Genomic DNA, 18,664 nt, shown 5'->3' with positions numbered 1-18,664 from the left:
ATGTATTACAATGCAGACGAAAATTTTTTTGGACACTGTTATATCAATAGCATTTTGTTTCTACAGATTTGTAACGCAAATTCTTGACCTGTGAAATATTTTTATATGAGACTGCCACGGTAGCAGAAACTGCTGTCGTAAATATTTCCGTACGAAAGTGACCACCTGCACGTAATGCGTCGCGGGCACCCAGCTGTGTCAGACGCCTGGAGAAAAAGCCATTATTGCGAGCCCTTTTCAGAGCACAGGAAGAAAAAGAAAGGGACGCCATTAACCTCGCTTCTGACATTCCTTTGTAGAAAGCATCGCAAAAACGACACGGTCGAACTTGAGAACATATGATTTTTGTAATGCGTTGTGGGCACACAGCTGTGTCAAACACCTGGAGAACAAGCCATTAGGGTGTGCCTTTCATCGCTAATGCGACACCCTCGTTACTTGAAAACATATGATTACTCGCACTTTGTGCTAATTACTGAAATGCTTATGAATTGATGGGAAATATTCGTACATCTGCACACCTGATTATGACAAGTGTCTTTCTATGAGAGTTGAGAGCTACTGACTTACGAAATGCCACATGACTATTGAATGATATTTTTATGCTTTGGTTTGCGTAATTGCTTATTTCATTTGATATCTGGTTTCCAGCTGTGTTGCAGCTTTGCTTTTATAAAATGAAATGCATTTGCCAATGTGAACACTTTCTGTCAACAGATCTATTAAATAATTATTTTATGATCCACATTCTTTAAAAAAGGAGCACTTGGAAAGGAAAGAACAATAAGAAGGAACTAGTAACAGTAACACATAATTTTCTTTTCAAGTACATGGTAATATTTTTTTTACAATAAGTTGTTGTGGTGCACCACTTTAATTACTTAGACATTAAGATGTGATTATACATTTGCCTTATCTGCATTGTTATCTTTAGTGTACTATTTTTTCTGCTTGAGCTATGTCATGTTTCGATATAAGCTGCTGTTTGCCAGGCATAGTGCTACTGAACTTTAATTTGTGTTACTCTGCTAAGCCAGATTTATTTTTTTTTTTTTTTTTTGCTGCACAGTGCCCTATATTAGTTGTAATATTGCAATTGCTTTGGCATTTGTATTTTTGTCATTGATGTTTGTGTTACTTATTTTGTGCTGCTGCATTGCCTCGTCCATTAGTTTAGCATCTGAGCTCAGTAGATTTAAGTTAGCTTAAGAGGGGGTAGACTATAGAAGAGAATGAGTTGCGATGAATTGGAAGAAATGCATTGAGAATCTATACGAAAAAACGTACAGAAAGCAGGTATAGGTAGGATTTTCTTGGAAATAAATGTTGAGGTAAGAAATGTGTGAACATATAAACACAGAAAGCATGCTTAGTTAGAATTTTTTTTGGTGGAAACAAAGGATGAAATAAGAGGAAAGATATATGAAGTTTTGGGTCGGACTGCAGTACCAAATGTTACACTGAAAACGAACCCTGTCCTTTCCTATTGGTGTTATCCCATTACGTGTTTGTGTACCCTTGTGTATTTGTTTTCTTCCTGTCTCTGTGTAGTTTCATAGAATTTTTTCTTCTTTTAATATTAAGCTACATTCACTATGATGAGGAATACTGTTATCCTCGAATATAATTGGCATTAATAATATGTTATTTACTTTGTAAAGATGTTAGACATTATTAATTCCGTTCTGTTTAATGCTCATGTGTGAAGTTGATGTTTCGAAAGTTATTCTGATCTTTTATGTATGTACTCATGTCATAATTCCTGTAACACTGACGTATATGTCTATTTCTATTCTTTTGTAACGCCTGTTTTACTACAAATGTTATCTGTATTGTTATGTTTTTAATGATGTGTTTTGTACCTTTGTTATTGTATTCTCATGTTATAATATTGTAATTGAGACCACTTCATCAAATTAAGTAACTTGTAAGTTACATTTCACTGCACACGTTTCTGTTGGTCATAGTATATGGACAATATGTGAGAAGTAGGGACTGTTAGTGTTTGCACGTGTGTTAATAATTCAGCAAGGGACTGGATAACAGCATTGCTGGTTCTAAGGACAATTCCAAAAACGTTGTGAGTGCACAAGTGGTGGTTTATGGTCTTGCTATATTCTCCACAAGACTCTTCAACGGTGATTGTGCACCTGCACAGTTGCAACAGATGGCTGCTGGCCGTCTTTACAAGGACTACAGTGGGTCTGCATCTTTGATGGCCCACCAATACCATTATTTCTACAAGGACTGCAGTGGGTCTGCACCTCTGGTGGCCCACCAATACCACAATCTCTACCAGGACTCCAGTGGGTCTGCTCTGTGATGACTTACCTACCAATACTTTTCAAAACTTCGAATGACTCTGCTGTGGGTTTGCTCCATGGTGGCCCATTACCTGTCAGCATGTCAAGAGTCAGCACTGTCTTTCCGTTGGAAGGACAACACTACTTCTTCAAGACTGCATGGAAATCCACTACTTCTGTGTGCAATTTCTTTTACTAATGAGACTTTGTGAAAAAAAACCTGTAATTACTGTTATGATGAATGATCAGGACTATCTTTATGGACTGTGAGAAAATTTTAGCTTTTGACCAACATTGTATCAATAAGTGTGTGCATTTGATTTCTTTGTTATTGTAATTATGAAAAATTTTATCAAATCATTATTGGCCACTGCCCAAAAAAAATTTGTAAAATTTTTTGTGGGGAGCATGGGGGCTATGTAAGTAAGCTGTTTATGTTTTCTCTATGTAAGTAGGCTGTTTATGTTTTCTTATTGGCAACGTTACGTAGCGCTCAATATGAAAATCACTGGCTGTGCTGTGTGCAGTCTGTGGCTGCTTTGCATTGTTGTAATACTCGCCATTGTAGTGTTAGGCAGCTGGATGTGAACAGCGCGTAGCGTTGCGCAGTTGGAGGTGAGCCGCCAGCAGTGGTGGATGTGGGGAGAGAGATGGCGGAGTTTTGTAATTTGTCATGAACTGCTATATTTATATATGATGATATCAAGGTAAATACATTGTTTGTTCTCTATTAATATCTTTCATTTGCTAACTATCCCTATCAGTAGTTAGTGCCTTCCATAGTTTGAATCTTTTATTTAGCTGGCAGTAGTGGCGCTCGCTGTATTGCAGTAGCTTGAGCAGCGAAGATTTTTGTGAGGTAAGTGATTTGTGAAGGTATAGTTTAATGTTAGTCAGGGCCATTCTCTTGTAGGGAATTTTAAAAGTCAGACTGCGTTGCGCTAACAAAATATTGTGTGTCAGTTAAAGCACAGTCATATATAAATTGTTCAAAGGGGACGTTTCATAGTTCGAATCCTGCTTCGGACATGGATGTGTGTGATGTCCTTAGGTTAGTTTGGTTTAATTAGTTGTAAGTTCTAGAGGACTGATCACCTTAGAAGTTAAGTCCTATAGAGCTCAGAGCCATTTGAACCATCAACAAGTGTCTTCGTGTTAACCATTCAACGAACCATCATCGATATGGGCTTTCGGAAGGCCCACTCGTGTACCCTTGATCACTGCACGACACAAAGCTTTACGCCTTGCCTGGGCCCGTCAACGCCGATATTGGAGTGTTGATGACTGGAAACACGTTGTTGGTCGGACAAGTCTCGTTTCAAATTGTATCGGGCGGACGGACGTGGACGGGTTTGGAGACAACTTCATGAATCCATGGATCTTGCGTATCATCAAAGGACTGTTCAAGCTGGTCGAGGCTCTGTAATGGTATGGAGCGTGTGCAGACGAAGTGATATGGGACCCCTGATATGTCTAGATACGACTCTGGCAGGTGACACGTACGTAAGCGTCCTGTCTCATCGCCTGCACCGATTCGTGTCCATTGTGCATTCCGATGGTCATGGACAATTTCAGCAGGTCAATGCGACACCCCACGCATCCAGAGTTGCTAAAATGTGGCTCCAGGAGCAGTCTTGTGAATTTAAACACTTCCACTGGCCACCAAATTCCCCAGACATGACCATTACTGAACTTATTTGGGATGTCCTGCAACGTGCTCTTCAGTAGAGATCTCGACCCCCTCGTACTCTAACGGATTTATGGACATCCCTACAAGATTCATGGTGTCAGTTCCCCCCAGCACTATTTCAGGCATTAATCGAGTCCATGCCACGTCGTGTTGCGTCACTTGTGCGTGCTCGCGGGGGCACTATACGAAATTAGGCAGGTGTACAAGTTTATTTGGCTCTCCAGTGTAATTTTATAGGTACCTTTCATAGAAGAAGTGGATACTGTCCGCATTATGGACAGCGAGTAGCCGGCCGTTTTCACCGTGCGGTTCTAGGCGCTACAGGCTGGAACCGCGCTACCGCTACGGTCGCAGGTTCGAATGCTGCCTCGGGGATGCATGTGTGTGACGTCCTTAGGTTAGTTAGGTTTAAGTAGTTCTAAGTTCTAGGGGACTGATGACCTCATATGCTAAGTTCCATAGTGCTCACAGCCATTAGATTCAAATGGTTCAAATGGCTCTGAGCACTATGGGACTCAACTTCTGAGGTCATTAGTCCCCTAGAACTTAGAACTAGTTAAACCTAAGGACATCACAAACATCCATGCCCGAGGCAGGATTCGAACCTGCGACCATAGCGGTCCTGCGGTTCCAGACTGCAGCGCCTTTAACCGCACGGCCACTTCGGCCGGCTCACAGCCATTAGAACCATTTTTTGATAGCGAGTAGAGTTATTCGTAAAGAAATAATGAACGAAAAGTCATACTCGGAGGTAACGTTTTACAGTGCAAACAAAGTAGTACTAAGAGATAAACTGTTATCTTTCCATCGTCTGTGGGGGCTGAAACCGAGAAAAGCTTAGAAAAGGATTGAAATTACAAAGATTTTGTACATGGCTGCACGTTCAGAGACCGTGAATAGTTACAATTGAGAGAGAACAGCCCTCGGTCACTATTTTCAACGAATTAACCGGGTTTCAACACTGCTAGGAGTTGTCTTTCTCAGAATTTCAATCAAAGAATGGTCTATAACATGTTCGCACTATTAGGACTAAAAACGTATGATACAGAGTATAAGTACAGAATCATCGTGAAAGACTGGCAGGACTTATATGTCATTTATAAAATAATAAATATGCCAAAAGGGCATTATTCACAAAGATATTTAATATGAAACATTTTGATGGCGAGCCACCAAGGGCTGTTCGTTACTTACGCGGTTACAGGTTGCAAATTCTGAGGAAGACACTCCTAACAGTGTTGACACCCTGTTAATTCGTTAAAAATAGTGACCGAGGGCTGTTTTCTTTCAATTGTTTGAAATTATGTTTGACGTTCATTAGAAATCGTTAAGTGTTCTCATTGTCGAACACTGGGTGGGAATATTGGGCGTAATTTGCGCTCTTTTTTTTAAAAAATGCCTTTTTTCGTGCGTATCGAAGATTAAGTCATCTCATCTCCTGAACCATGTGTCGTACAATGATACAACTTTACAGGAACATTTGGATACTGGTAGCAAAATGTGCTCCGAATGGAGATACTAGTAAAGAAAAGATAAATTAGAACATCATACTTGATACTGATATCTTACTCCATGAACAACGAAAATGTGGTAAGCGATACACTGCTTTCCCCTCATTATTTTGAGGGGGGTGTAAGCGAGAAAAAGTTTAGTAAAAGTTGGAAATAGTGTTTAAAGTTTGTTGGAAGTCGCTAAATGCTCTCATCCTCAAGTACGAGATGAATATATTTTGGGTAATTGCGCATCACGAGTTGTGCTGCTGTAAGACATAGGCACAGTGTCTAACTTTAATACTCGAGTATTCTGCTAAATCTTAAACGTATCAGCAGACCCCTTAACGAGTACATTATGACAGCATTTTAAATTTTAAAACTGGGTCAGTAATTATAATACGATACATCTACATCTACATCCATACTCCGCAAGCCACATGACGGTGTGTGGCGGATGGTACCTTGAGTATCTCTATCGGTTCTCCCTTCGATTCCAGTCTCGTATACTGAACATCGACTTTTTTTCCTCTGTAAGCAGCTAGATATGTAGCCTGCAATTGGGACAGTGCGCTGTGCACCGTTTTAGCCTTTTATGATGTTTCTTGAACTCTCCCCCTGTCATCCCCCTCTCCACGCTCCCGCCAACTACTAATTCAAGTCGGATTAAACTTGAGTTTGATTATGTATTTTCTTCTTTCTATTTTCAGCTCCAATAACTGAGGGCTCCACGGGCTCCGAGGGCTGTCGTACAATACTCGGTAAGCCAAAATCCATGTTTTGCGGCATATGTAGTCCTTAGAGTTCTCAGCAACTATGTCGTCTTATACTCCGTTAACGTAGATTTTAAATTCATGCAGTTGCCGTATACAAAGCGTATAGGTGGTTTATAAAGCGATTTTCTTTGTAATTGTGAAGCCGACCCGTTGCATCAACCCTAGTCGAAGATTCGGGTACATCAAAATGATCCATGAGAAAAAAGCTTCCATAATATGTAATTAAGGGGAGAAAATACGTGCCATCATCTGCAATATGGTTTCGTAATATGCGGTGCAGGAATAGAAATAAGAGGAGAAAAGAGATACTCTGTGGTAATGGTAAACTGTTTAAACATCATTAATTATATCTTTTATAAAAATTATGATGTATGAGAGAGAGTTTTGCTACTCAAAGCTTCATTAACAATTGGGAAACTATGATGCCTAGAAAGAATAGCCCAGTTGAATCGAACTATGTAGGAAGTGTAGAACAATGTATCGACAGATAATGAGTGAGACTGTAGACAGATGGTACGCGCAACAGCAGCGCTGCTATTTTTTGTGGCTAGAAAGAACAGTGTCACGCCAAGCTCAGTGAAATTAGGAGGTACTCGCAGTATGGCGCGCCTATGGAGCGTTATTGTGACATGTGAGGTAGGTGGAATGAGCAGAATGTTCGCTTGCATTGTTAAACTGAAACTGAATCAATGCAGCGGGTGTGCACCTGTCTGCGTCGACGGTCCTACGTCATCTTCTAATGGTTTGATTAGTGGCGCTCACGCCTTTTTGCCGGCTTCCCTCGCCCAATGAACATACACTTCTGACTATAAAGGCTACATCACCGCTATCGTAAGCGTGCTGAGTGGTGAAATGAAATTTTGTTAGGTGAGGCCGGATGGGGTGGCCGAGCGGCTCTAGGCTACGGTCGCAGGTTCGGATCCTGCCTCGGGCATGGATGTGTGTGATGTCCTTAGGTTAGTTAGGTTTAAGTAGTTCTACGTTCTAGGGGACTCATGGCCTCAGATGTTAAGTCCCATAGTGCTCAGAGCCATTTGAACCATTTGTTAGGTGCATCATGTTTCAGATTCTCCTATAGTGATGGAATAGACATACAAGCTGTCGTGGTGTGTCCAATAACGCAGCCTGTTTCATCGAGCAGCTTAATGGGCAAACATAGAAAAAAGACTTGTTTTGCTGAGTAGGTGCAGGGTGGTCAGAAACAGTCTGAAAAGCTTGCAAGGGCTTGCAGGATAGGTTCTGCTGAGAGGTAGATGTTCAGTAAAAAACTTCGATACATTGCCGTTTCCGCATTGATCAACATTCAAGTTAGCCAATCATGGCGTTGCGCTCGTAAATTCAAGCGGCCTGCCGGACGCTGTGTCGCCAAACGCGTGCTTCATTTGGTTTGCTAAAACCGACCGAAAGAGCGAAACAAAAATTAGACATGGGACGGTAGTAAGGATCGAACCCGGGCCAAAGGCTGAGCATTCTCGTGCACCAACACCTATGCTATGACAACTACTGCCTCTAATTGTATCTGTCGGGCCGCTTGAATTTACGCGCACGAAAGTCTGGTCGATAATTTCAATGCTAATTCACTCGGAAACGGCGCAGCGTATAAAATGTTTTTCGTAACAATTATTTCTCAGCGCAGCCTACCCTGCAACACCTGTACAAGCTTTTCAGAGTGTTTCTGACCACCCTGTATATATTTCGGGAGTCAGAGTTTTGTCTTTAGATAGGTGAGTAAGTTAGTGCTCACGTACATTACGTTTATCGTCCTGTAACTACGGAAAGCTAAGATACATACGCCTATCAAGCTTTCGTATTTTCAATGTGATAACGTAGATATTTTACAGATAGTTTATAGGGTGGTGTCCGGTGCCAGTAGTTTCCTGTTTCTTATCGCATATTTGTTTAAAGATATCATAAAATTTGACCGCGAGTGAGAACTACGTGAATTGCCGTAGGTTAATGAGTTGTGGGGATACGTTGCGAATTGTGTAATGAGTGGTTTACAGAGGCGAACGTAGCGGGGAAGCTGGAGGGAAATGTAGCGAGCGCCTCTCCTGGAGCTGTGTTAACCGATATCGGAAGTCGACTTTTCGTAATAAAAAGGCAGCTGAATATGAAGAGGGATGGGATTATTAGCATATTTAACTATTTAATTAAGACCTACAAGCTATTTCGGTTCAGAAAATTCCACAACTGCGCTTGATGGCCTTCTACTGTCGTAGTCAACGTTTCTTGACTCTAGAAGAGTTACCCTACTAAAGAATGCCATATCTTCCACGAGAGAGGAAAAAAAAGCACAAAAGAAACCAAGCGCAATTTTTCAGAAACACTTGGGCATAATTTACTCAACTCATTAATAATATGTGACAGTTCCTTACTAATATAGTCTGTATCTGTGTACTAGGATAATTTCGAATCAAGATATACAGCAAGGAGTTCAATTGACGCACATTCAATGTCAACAGTGTGTGAAAAGAAAATAATGTTCACAGTTTTTTTATGAGTAATAGATACTTCTTTAACTTTGAACCAGGTATCTGACAACTGATGGAGCTCTATGTTTTGCAGGTTTCGGTTTCAGTTTGTTCGCATCCTTTCCAGAAATTACCGACGTCTGTTATTTGCATAAAGTATAAATCTGGGAAGTGTGTTAACGGAAGGTCATTCACAAATATTATACAAAGCAATGGACCAATCACAGATCCTTGAGGAACCCACTGAGTAAGATTCAGAAATTGCTAATCGTCACTGATACAGTTTCCAATACATATAATTCTTTTTGTTTCTTGAGGATGTAGGGTACAATGAGTTTATATACAGGGTGATTCAAAAAGAATACCACAACTTTAGGAATTTAAAACTCTGCAACGACAAAAGGCAGAGCTAAGCACTATCTGTCGGCGAATTAAGGGAGCTATAAAGTTTCATTTAGTTGTACATTTGTTCGCTTGAGGCGCTGTTGACTAGGCGTCAGCGTCAGTTGATGCTAAGATGGCGACCGCTCAACAGAAAGCTTTTTGTGTTATTGAGTACGGCAGAAGTGAATCGACGACAGTTGTTCAGCGCGCATTTCGAACGAAGTATGGTGTTAAACCTCCTGATAGGTGGTGTATTAAACATTGGTATAAACAGTTTACAGAGAATGGGTGTTTGTGCAAAGGGAAAAGTTGTGGACGGCCGACAACGAGTGATGAAAATGTAGCACGCATCCAGCAAGCATTTGTTCGCAGCCCAGGAAAATCGACTCGCAGAGCTAGCAGAGAGCTGCAAATTCCACAATCAACTGTATGGAGAGTCCTACGAAAAAGGTTAGTTATGAAACCTTATCGTCTGAAATTGGTTCAAGCACTGTCTGCAGCTGATAAGATTAAAAGAATCGATTTCTGTGATTTTATCCTTGCTCAAATGGAAACAGATGAATCTTTCGTTTCAAAGATTGTGTTTAATGATGAAGCAACGTTCCACACTAACGGGAAAGTCAACCGTCACAATGTCTGTATATGGGGCACTGAGAATCCGCGGGAAACAACTCAGTATGAACGTGACTCGCCTAAGGTGAACGTTTTCTGTGCCATTTCAGCCAATAAAGTTTTTGGTCCCTTTTTCTAAGAAGGTGCTACTGTAACTGGACTACAGTATCTGGAGATGTTAGAGAATTGGCTGTTTCCTCAGCTCGAACAAGAAGCACAACAATTCATATTTCAGCAGGATGGAGCGCCACCACATTGGCACTTATCTGTCCGTAACTACCTGAACGTCAACTACCCGAGGCGATGGATCGGCCGCCAGGCAGCCCGTGACAGAGCAATTCATCATTGGCCTCCAAGAAGCCCTGATCTTACCCCCTACGATTTTTTCTTATGGGGGTATGCTAAGGATATAGTGTTTCGGCCACCTCTCCCAGCCACCATTGATGATTTGAAACGAGAAATAACAGCAGCTATCCAAACTGTTACGCCTGATATGCTACAGAGAGTGTGGAACGAGTTGGAGTATCGGGTTGATATTGCCCGTGTGTCTGGAGGGGGCCATATTGAACATCTCTGAACTTGTTTTTGAGTGAAAAAAAACCTTTTTAAATACTCTTTGTAATGATGTATAACAGAAGGTTATATTATGTTTCTTTCATTAAATACACATTTTTAAAGTTGTGGTATTCTTTTTGAATCACCCTGTATGGTTTACTGAATCGAGTCCCTCACTCAAAACTAGCGTCGCTTAAGTAGATAATTTCGATTCAAAAGGGGTTTGCAGAAAAAAAGCATTTGTAACGCATTCCACAGTTAGCAGTTGTGACATGAAATCATATTAACACCTAGGAAAGATATTGTTATCTGAGAAATATTGACTTATTAGCTGTTGTACGCAGCATTCTGTTACTTTTGGAAAAAAATTGGAACAAGAGAAATTGGACGATAGTTACTAGCAGAGGATTTCTCATCCTCTTTACGTAGAGGATAAACACAGGGTAAGTAAATACTAGTAAGTAAGCATGTCAGGCAACTCCGCATGTCATATTTCCGTAAGACCTTGCCGGACTCATGTGGCAGTTGACGTTTAAAACATTGTTGATGCTTTTTGACATTGGATAAAATCACGTAGAGTGGGATTTGCCAGGAACACACGCAACTCGTTTTTGCTTACATACCATTACGTTTAGAGTCTCTAATTACCTGGCCTGGGACTGTAAATGATACTGATTTCCGTAAGTGAGAGATGATATGGAGTTCGGTACTCTCATATACATCTGCCTTTTTCGAAATGACTGTTTCCACAGACGTTAGTACACTTCTGCAGTCGTCACGGTGAACATCTAGTAATTATCCGCTCTCCTGTTGTGGCGCAAAGGTTTCTTCGTAGCGGGCCTGATCAATACTTAGGAAATAGCGCAAAGTGCACTTTAGTCTCGTACTGCTGTTCCACGATAAGTCCAAGTGCTGTGTGCTCTGTTATGAAACGAAATGCGTTAGCGGCTCTGCCGCTGCACCTCAGTCAGCTTTTTCAGAGTTGTTATTTTAACTGGTTAAGGATGCTACGCAATCATTACTTTACACTCGACGTAACAGCTGCTGCGATGAGTCTGATGTGCACTTTCCAATAGCATTGTCAAGAAAACACTGCCAACGGAGTTCACTGCCCGCTGCTGCCCGCGAGGCGACTGCAGCAGTTTGAAAACAAGTGGACGGAGAAACACATTTCCCCCGAGTTAAAGATGATAACTACATCATCATGCTCTCATTTTTTAATATCTTATGAAATGAAAAATCCTTACAATTTGTCGGTGAGAGAAGAAGGTGGAGACATACACATGCCAGCTAATGAAGTTTTTCTTTTAATACATGAAGTTCTAAGACACTGATGTGGAAAGCCTGAGAACGAAAATAACTTTCGCGTGATGTGGCACTGCCAAGTCACCTAGCTTCATGAAACCTGGACCGTACATACACTACTGGCCATTAAAATTGCTACACCACGAAGATGACGTGCTACAGACGCGAAATTTAACCAACAGGAAGATGATGCTGTGGTATGCAAATGATTAGCTTTTCAGAGCATTCACACAAGGTTGGCGCCGGTGGCGACACCTACAGCGTGCTGACATGAGGAATGTTTCCAACCGATTTCTCATTCACAAACAGCAGTTGACCGACGTTGCCTGGTGAAACGTTGTTGTGATGCCTCGTGTAAATGGTTCAAATGGCTCTGAGCACTATGGGACTCAACTGCTGAGGTTATTAGTCCCCTAGAACTTAGAACTAGTTAAACCTAACCAACCTAAGGACATCACAAACATCCATGCCCGAGGCAGGATTCGAACCTGCGACCGTAGCGGTATTGCGGTTCCAGACTGCAGCGCCTTTAACCGCACGGCCACTTCGGCCGGCGATGCCTCGTGTAAGGAGGAGAAATGCGCACCATCACGTTTCCGACTTTGATAAAGGTCGGATTGTAGCCTATCGCGTTTGCGGTTTATCGTATCACGACATTACTGCTCGCGTTGGTCGAGATCCAATGACTGTTAGCAAAATATGGAATCAGTGGGTTCAGGAGGGTAATACGGAGTGCCGTGCTGTATCCCATCGGCCTCGTATCACCAGCAGTCGAGATGACAGGCATCTTATCCGCATGGCTGTAACGGATCGGGCAGCAGCGTCTCGATCCCTGAGTCAACAGATGGGGACGTTTGCAAGACAACAACCATCTGCACGAACAGTTCGACGACGTTTGCAGCAGCATGGACTATCAGCTCGGAGACCATGGCTGCAGTTACCCTTGACGCTGCATCACAGACAGGAGCGCCTGCGATGGTGTACTCAACGACGAACCTGGGTGCACGAATGGCAAAACGTCATTTTTTTCGGATGAATCCAGGTTTTGTTTCCAGCATCATGATGGTCGCATCCGTGTTTGGCGACAACGCGGTGAACGCACATTGGAAGCGTGTATTCGTCATCTCCATACTGGTGTATCACATGGCGTGATGGTATGGGGTGCCATTGGTTACATGACTCGCTGTTCGTATTGACGGCACTTTGAACAGTGGACGTTACATTTCAGATGTCTTACGACCCGTGGCTCTACCCTTCATTCGATCCCTGCGAAACCTTACATTTCAGCAGGATAATACACGACCACATGTTGCACGTCCTGTACGGGCCTTTCTGGATACAGAAAATGTTCGACTGCTGCCCTGGCCAGCACATTCTCCAGCTCTCTCACCAGCTGAAAACGTCTGGTCAATGGTGGCCGAGCAACTGGCTGGTCACAACACGCCAGTCAGTACTCCTGATGAACTATGGTATCGTGTTGAAGATGCATGGGCAGCTGTACATGTACACGCCATCCAAGCTCTGTTTGACTGAATTGCCAGGCGTATCAAGGCCGTTATTATGGCCAGAGGTAGTTGTTCTGGGTACTGTTTTCTCAGGATCTATGCACCCAAATTGCGTGAAAATGTAACCAAATGTCAGCTGTAGTATAATATAGTTGTCCAATGAATACCCGTTTATCATGTGCATTTCTTCTTGGTGAAGCAATTTTAATGGCCGGTAGTGTAGAATGAATTCCTGCAGTATATCACAGAAGGTAACTGAAATAAATAATACAATAATACGAATAGAAATTACACTTTTATTTTCAAGACAAAAATTGCACTGAAATCACCCCGAATTATATTAGTCCGCTGGACATTACAAAAGGTGCGACTTGGTTCTTAATAGGGTCTGTGACCCAAGGACGGCAGTGCATGTTCTACAGCGTGCTCCCATGCTCGCCATAAGATTGGTAAGGGGCTCTTGTGGTACGGCTTTCATTTCTTCCACACAGCTCTGGAAAATGCTGAATGGTCGTTGGTGCACGCGAACGCGCCGCAATACGTCTCCCCAATGCATCACGTACGCGCCCGATTGTATTTTCGGGGTAACGGGCAGGTCACTCCATTCACTGAATATCCTCTCATTCTAAGAGCTCCTGCACTTGCGCTGTTCGATGTGACCGCGCATTGTCATCCACAAAAATGAAGTCAGGGCAGAAACCACACCTGAAAAAACGCTCGTAGGAAACTAGTGAGACAATAACGTTGACCGATGAGTGTATCGTGCTCAACGCTCTGGAGATCAATACGTTTACGAGACAGTTTGCCTCCCAACATCATAGCCGACCGTTGTGACCGAGCGGTTCTAGGCGCTACAGTCTGGAGCCGCGCGACCGCTACGGTCGCAGGTTCGAATCCTGCCTCGGACATGGATGTGTGTGATGTCCTTAGGTTACTTAGATTTAAGTATTTCTAAGTTCTAGGGGACTGACGACCTCAGAAGTTAAGCCGCATAGTGCTCAAAGCCATTTGAACCAACCAAACATCATAACGGCTGGACCGCCAAAACGATCACGTTCGATAGTGTTGCTCGGTGGATTACGTACCTCCATATGGCAAGAGCTGTAAACACGTACTCTGCTCAGGGACACTGTTGAACATGATAGTTTTGGTGTTCCAGGAGGTATGGTGTGGGGAGGGACATGTTGGATGGGCGTACTGAATTCCAATTTTCTGAACACGATACATTCAGCTGTCAACGTTACTGTCACACTGTACTCCATCCCCACGTGGCCAGGGGTGCATTCGGCCCTGACATCATTTTCATGGAAGACACTGCGCTACCTCATCGAAAAAAGCAGGTGGGGAAGCTGTTGGAACTAGAGAATATTGGACGAATCATTGGTTTGTCCGTTTCTTCGACTTAAATCCCACTGAGCACGATTTGGATGCTTTGGCAAGACTCACTGCAGCACTTTAAAATGCACCAGCGACCATTTAGCAGTTGTCAGCCGCACTAATAGTAGAATGGAACGCACTACCTCAAAGATTCCTTACAAATCTTATGGCAAGTGTGGCTGAACGTTGCAGGCCATGCACTGCTGTCCGTGGTGAACACACCCTATTGAAAACCATGTTGCGCTTTTTGTATTGATCATTGAACTATCGTTAATCGCACTAACGTCAGTGTAATTATTGTCTTTGAATAAAAATGTCATTTCTGTTCGTGTTATTGCACACTTCTTTCAGTTATCTTTTGCATTATTTTGCAGCAGTTCCTTCTATGTACTGCCCAAATTTTCATCGAGCTGTGTAACTTGTCTTTGAATAAAAGTGTCATTTCTGTTCGTATTATTGCATACGTCTTTCAGTTATATTCTGTATTATGTTGCAACAGTTCCTTCTACGTACCGTCCAAATTTTCATCAAGCTGTGTAACTTGGCAGTGACAAATCACGCGAAAATCTTTTCGTCCTTACGTTTTGCACACCAGTGTCAAACAAATATTTGTGTATCTTTATTTTACGACGTTTTAGTTGCCGTTAGGTTGTGTGCTGCCCAGAAGCGTAACGTCTAGATTAGGGATATATTTATTAATAATATTCCGATTGCAGTCGTAATATTTTTATTAATTGCTGTTCAATGACTTTCGAAACAACTGTCACATTTTCTGAATAGACATAATGAGCGCTACATCTGCTTCAGTTTATCGCCTAACTGTAATAGAACGACATTGTTTATGGTTTTAATTAGAAAACTGAAGCAAAGAATTTCGTATTATTTACATTTACATAGACTGACGAAATAAAATAAAAATTAAAAAATTCGTCAGAGGCGTGACAGTCAATAGTTTTAGTTTTACTTTCTTACACTTCCAACACTAGATTTGATACGCTCATTAACATAGAGCGTGACTCAAAATAATCGTCACAATTGACTGTTTCTATTGCTATGCGTGTAATTTATACTAGCTGATATTGTAAGGTAGTAATAATTTCATATTATTCTCGTTATGCATACAAATGATATGGAAATGCCTGCAAAGTGACGATAAGTATGAACTGTGTGGGAGCAAGTAGGAGGGACGGAGGAGGACGAGGAATCAGGAGAGAGATAGAGACAGAATGGCGGACAGACAGAGACCGGGTTATGTGCAATGAGATGGAGATGATAAGGGGCATTTATGTTTGAGACAGGAATAAGGAAATTGTATTCATTGCTTCTTGTGAGGCTGATGTATTAAGAGAGAGTAATTTGTTGTATTCACCATCTGCCTGTTCATTCAGCATCTTAGTGGCTGGGAAAATTTATTATTTTGAAGCTCATTTTTCTAAGACGCTACATAAATCTTCACGATGACTGTGCCTGCAAAGCCGTAAGAACAAGAGCACCAAATGTGAAATGACAGTAGGTTTAGAAACTGAATTACAGAGAGGTATGGTCCTCATATCTCTAGACATCCATCTTAATTTTGGTACCGTTGTTTCCTTTATGTGAATAGCCTGCTGATACTTTAAACAGTACCACGGACAGTTCCTTCTGCAACTATGGTTCAGTCCGAGATAATCCTCCGTGCCTAATTAACTCAACGTCACCGGGGCGTTACCTCTAAATATTGTTCTCTTCCCTCGCAAAAGAAAGTACGGGAAACGACGTAAAATTCAAATTCAGAGGGCTCTCCGCGCTCATTGTTGCATCTCGCAATGCAATCTAATCGACCGTGTCGGCAATGCAGTTGTCGATTTACGGGTTAAACTTGTTAGGCAATAACACGGAAAAATGTTACCCAAGTGCTCCCCATCTCCATACCCCAAAACACACACAAACACACACACACACACACACACACATAAACACACAAACCAACAAATATCTGAATCGTTGAACAACCGATTTATTTATTCGCATCCTGAGGCACGAAATACACTTCACATTAACGTGCAAATCTTTTCAATACATCGGCCCACGGATAACACAGGAGGGCAATGAACGTGAGGCATTTAGGGAATGATTTGGCTGACGAAATTCTTTTCCATTATCTCATGTTCCTCCGGAATGTCGTGTAGCATACAGCGGAGACTTTTCTTGGTCTCATTTTCGATGGTAATTTTATCTGTAATACTGCGTGGTTCTCATCGATTTCCAAATTTTATGCGCCGAGACGAACTCATTAATTTCAACTTGGGAGCGCAAAAACAAATTAACCGAGACCGCTAGGTCACAGAGATTTATGAGTTCGCTGCGCTGTGAGATGAAATTCAAATATCCCTGCCTGAAAATTAAATCTTCGTGTTTGATCAAATACTTTAGATGATAATCTTAGACTAACTTTCCGATTCACTATGGCTGATTCTCGTTCCAACAAAATGACGTGAAGAATGTGGAGAGGTGAAACTTCACAGTAGGGTAGATGTATGTACTATTTCTCTCGTTTAACTCTTGCACCTTAAATACCTTTTGGTACGTCAAAGAGATCTGTGACCTGTTTGCACCTAAACGTCACCAGCTCGTGGTCTGTACTCGCTTCGGTGATACGTGTACTGGTGCTGGGGTGATGCAGGAAGGATTACCGTGGCCCCTGCGCAAGGATGACACGCTGGATCGTGAGCCGTTCCATATTTTTTAAGCTGTAAAGAAAAAAGAAGAAAATGGGTTTTTTGTTAGGGTGTCTCACTCTCAATCACGGATGTCGCCTGTAGATTACTTTCTCTTTTTCTTTCTTTTTTTTTGTCATCATCGACGCGCAAGTCATCGAAGTGGCATCGAATAAAAATACTTGCACCAGGCAACAGAACTACCCAGAAGAGGACTCCCAGCTAAAAAAAATTGCTGTATTCACACTTTCACACTTCATTATTTTACATGTAGACGACTAGCCAAAACCTGCTCACAGAACAGTCACCTACAAACTTTCGTAACCTTGTAAGGCACTTGCATAAACACATCAGTTTGTTTTCTTTTTTAGCTTTGACTGTTCTACTACACCAAAACGTCGTTTTTCTATTTCTGAGAAAGAATTACAGGGTAAAAATGCTATTAAAATTGAAATTTTTCAAGAGTTCGGGACGTCTGTAGTAGGAGAGGCGAATGGAAACCACGCACGAAATGTAAGTGATTTATTCAATAGTACTGCTTCAGCTTTTGGAGTCTATCAAGTAGGCGTAAGTGCACGATTGAACGGTCTCTGTTTATGTCTGCATTCCCAAAGACTTCGCTTAACCAGTTGTGACATTAGAGCATCATATGTGAACTGATAATAGACTCTGGAATTTTCTCGAAATACTATTCCAAGAAGGGGTATTCGGACTGTTGTGCCTTTATATGTATAACTGTTGAGCCTTTATATGTATAACACTGTGATTAACTTCATTGATTCACATGCAATGTATAACGTGAAAATTACGTGAGCGAAACTTTATTCATGTTGATCCATTGTGTTAGAATATCCATTTTTTAGTCTCAGATAGCAATGGATATATTATCGAACACAGTGCTGCCAAATCAGGGTTACTGAACACTGCCCTCCGAAATACCTTTCACAAAAGAAGACGAAGTAAATATTCCAGAATTCGCATGAAGAACAGCTGCCAACATGATTAACGTACACGTACATATCCTCGGAGTAGTAAGGCAACTTGAATCACTTAATAAAAGCAAGTCTTCTGGTCCAGGCTGTATACCAATTAGGTTCCTTCCAGAATATGTTGATGCAATAGCTCCATACTTAACAATCATGTACAACCGTTCTCTCGACGAAAGATTCGTACCCAAAGACTGGAAAGTTGCACAGGTCACACCAATATTCAAGAAAGGTAGTAGTAGTAATCTACTAAATTACAGACCTAGATCATTAACATCGATATGTAGCAGGATTTTGGAACTTGTATTGTGTTAGAACATTGTGAATTACCTCGAAGAAATCGGTCTATTGACACACAGTCAACATGGATTTAGAAAACATCGTTCTTGTGAAACACAACTAGATCTTTATTCGCACGAAGTGTTGAGTGCTATTGACAAGAGATTTCAGATTGATTCCGTTTTTATGGATTTCCGGATTGACTCTGTACTACACAAGCGGCTTGTAGTGAAAT

The 18,664-nt window shown here is 41.7% G+C and overlaps 1 protein-coding gene and 1 non-coding gene across 2 annotated transcripts in view; both read left to right on the top strand.

Moving 5' to 3' along the window:
- Positions 1-18,664, top strand: part of LOC126419040 (rabphilin-3A) — a 1,076,902-nt gene that overhangs the window by 466,526 nt on the left and 591,712 nt on the right. The window contains exon 4 of the mRNA XM_050086103.1: positions 6,194-6,244. The gene's annotated coding sequence lies outside the window, so the exon portion shown is untranslated. The remainder of the gene's footprint in view (positions 1-6,193; positions 6,245-18,664) is intronic.
- On the top strand, positions 17,087-17,193 carry LOC126420181 (U6 spliceosomal RNA). Its single transcript, XR_007576042.1, has one exon. It is a non-coding gene; the product is annotated as a U6 spliceosomal RNA (small nuclear RNA).

This window comes from Schistocerca serialis, chromosome 9 (genome assembly GCF_023864345.2).
Source record: "Schistocerca serialis cubense isolate TAMUIC-IGC-003099 chromosome 9, iqSchSeri2.2, whole genome shotgun sequence".
Lineage (NCBI taxonomy): Eukaryota > Metazoa > Arthropoda > Insecta > Orthoptera > Acrididae > Schistocerca > Schistocerca serialis.
This window is presented reverse-complemented; position numbering and strand designations above follow the sequence as displayed.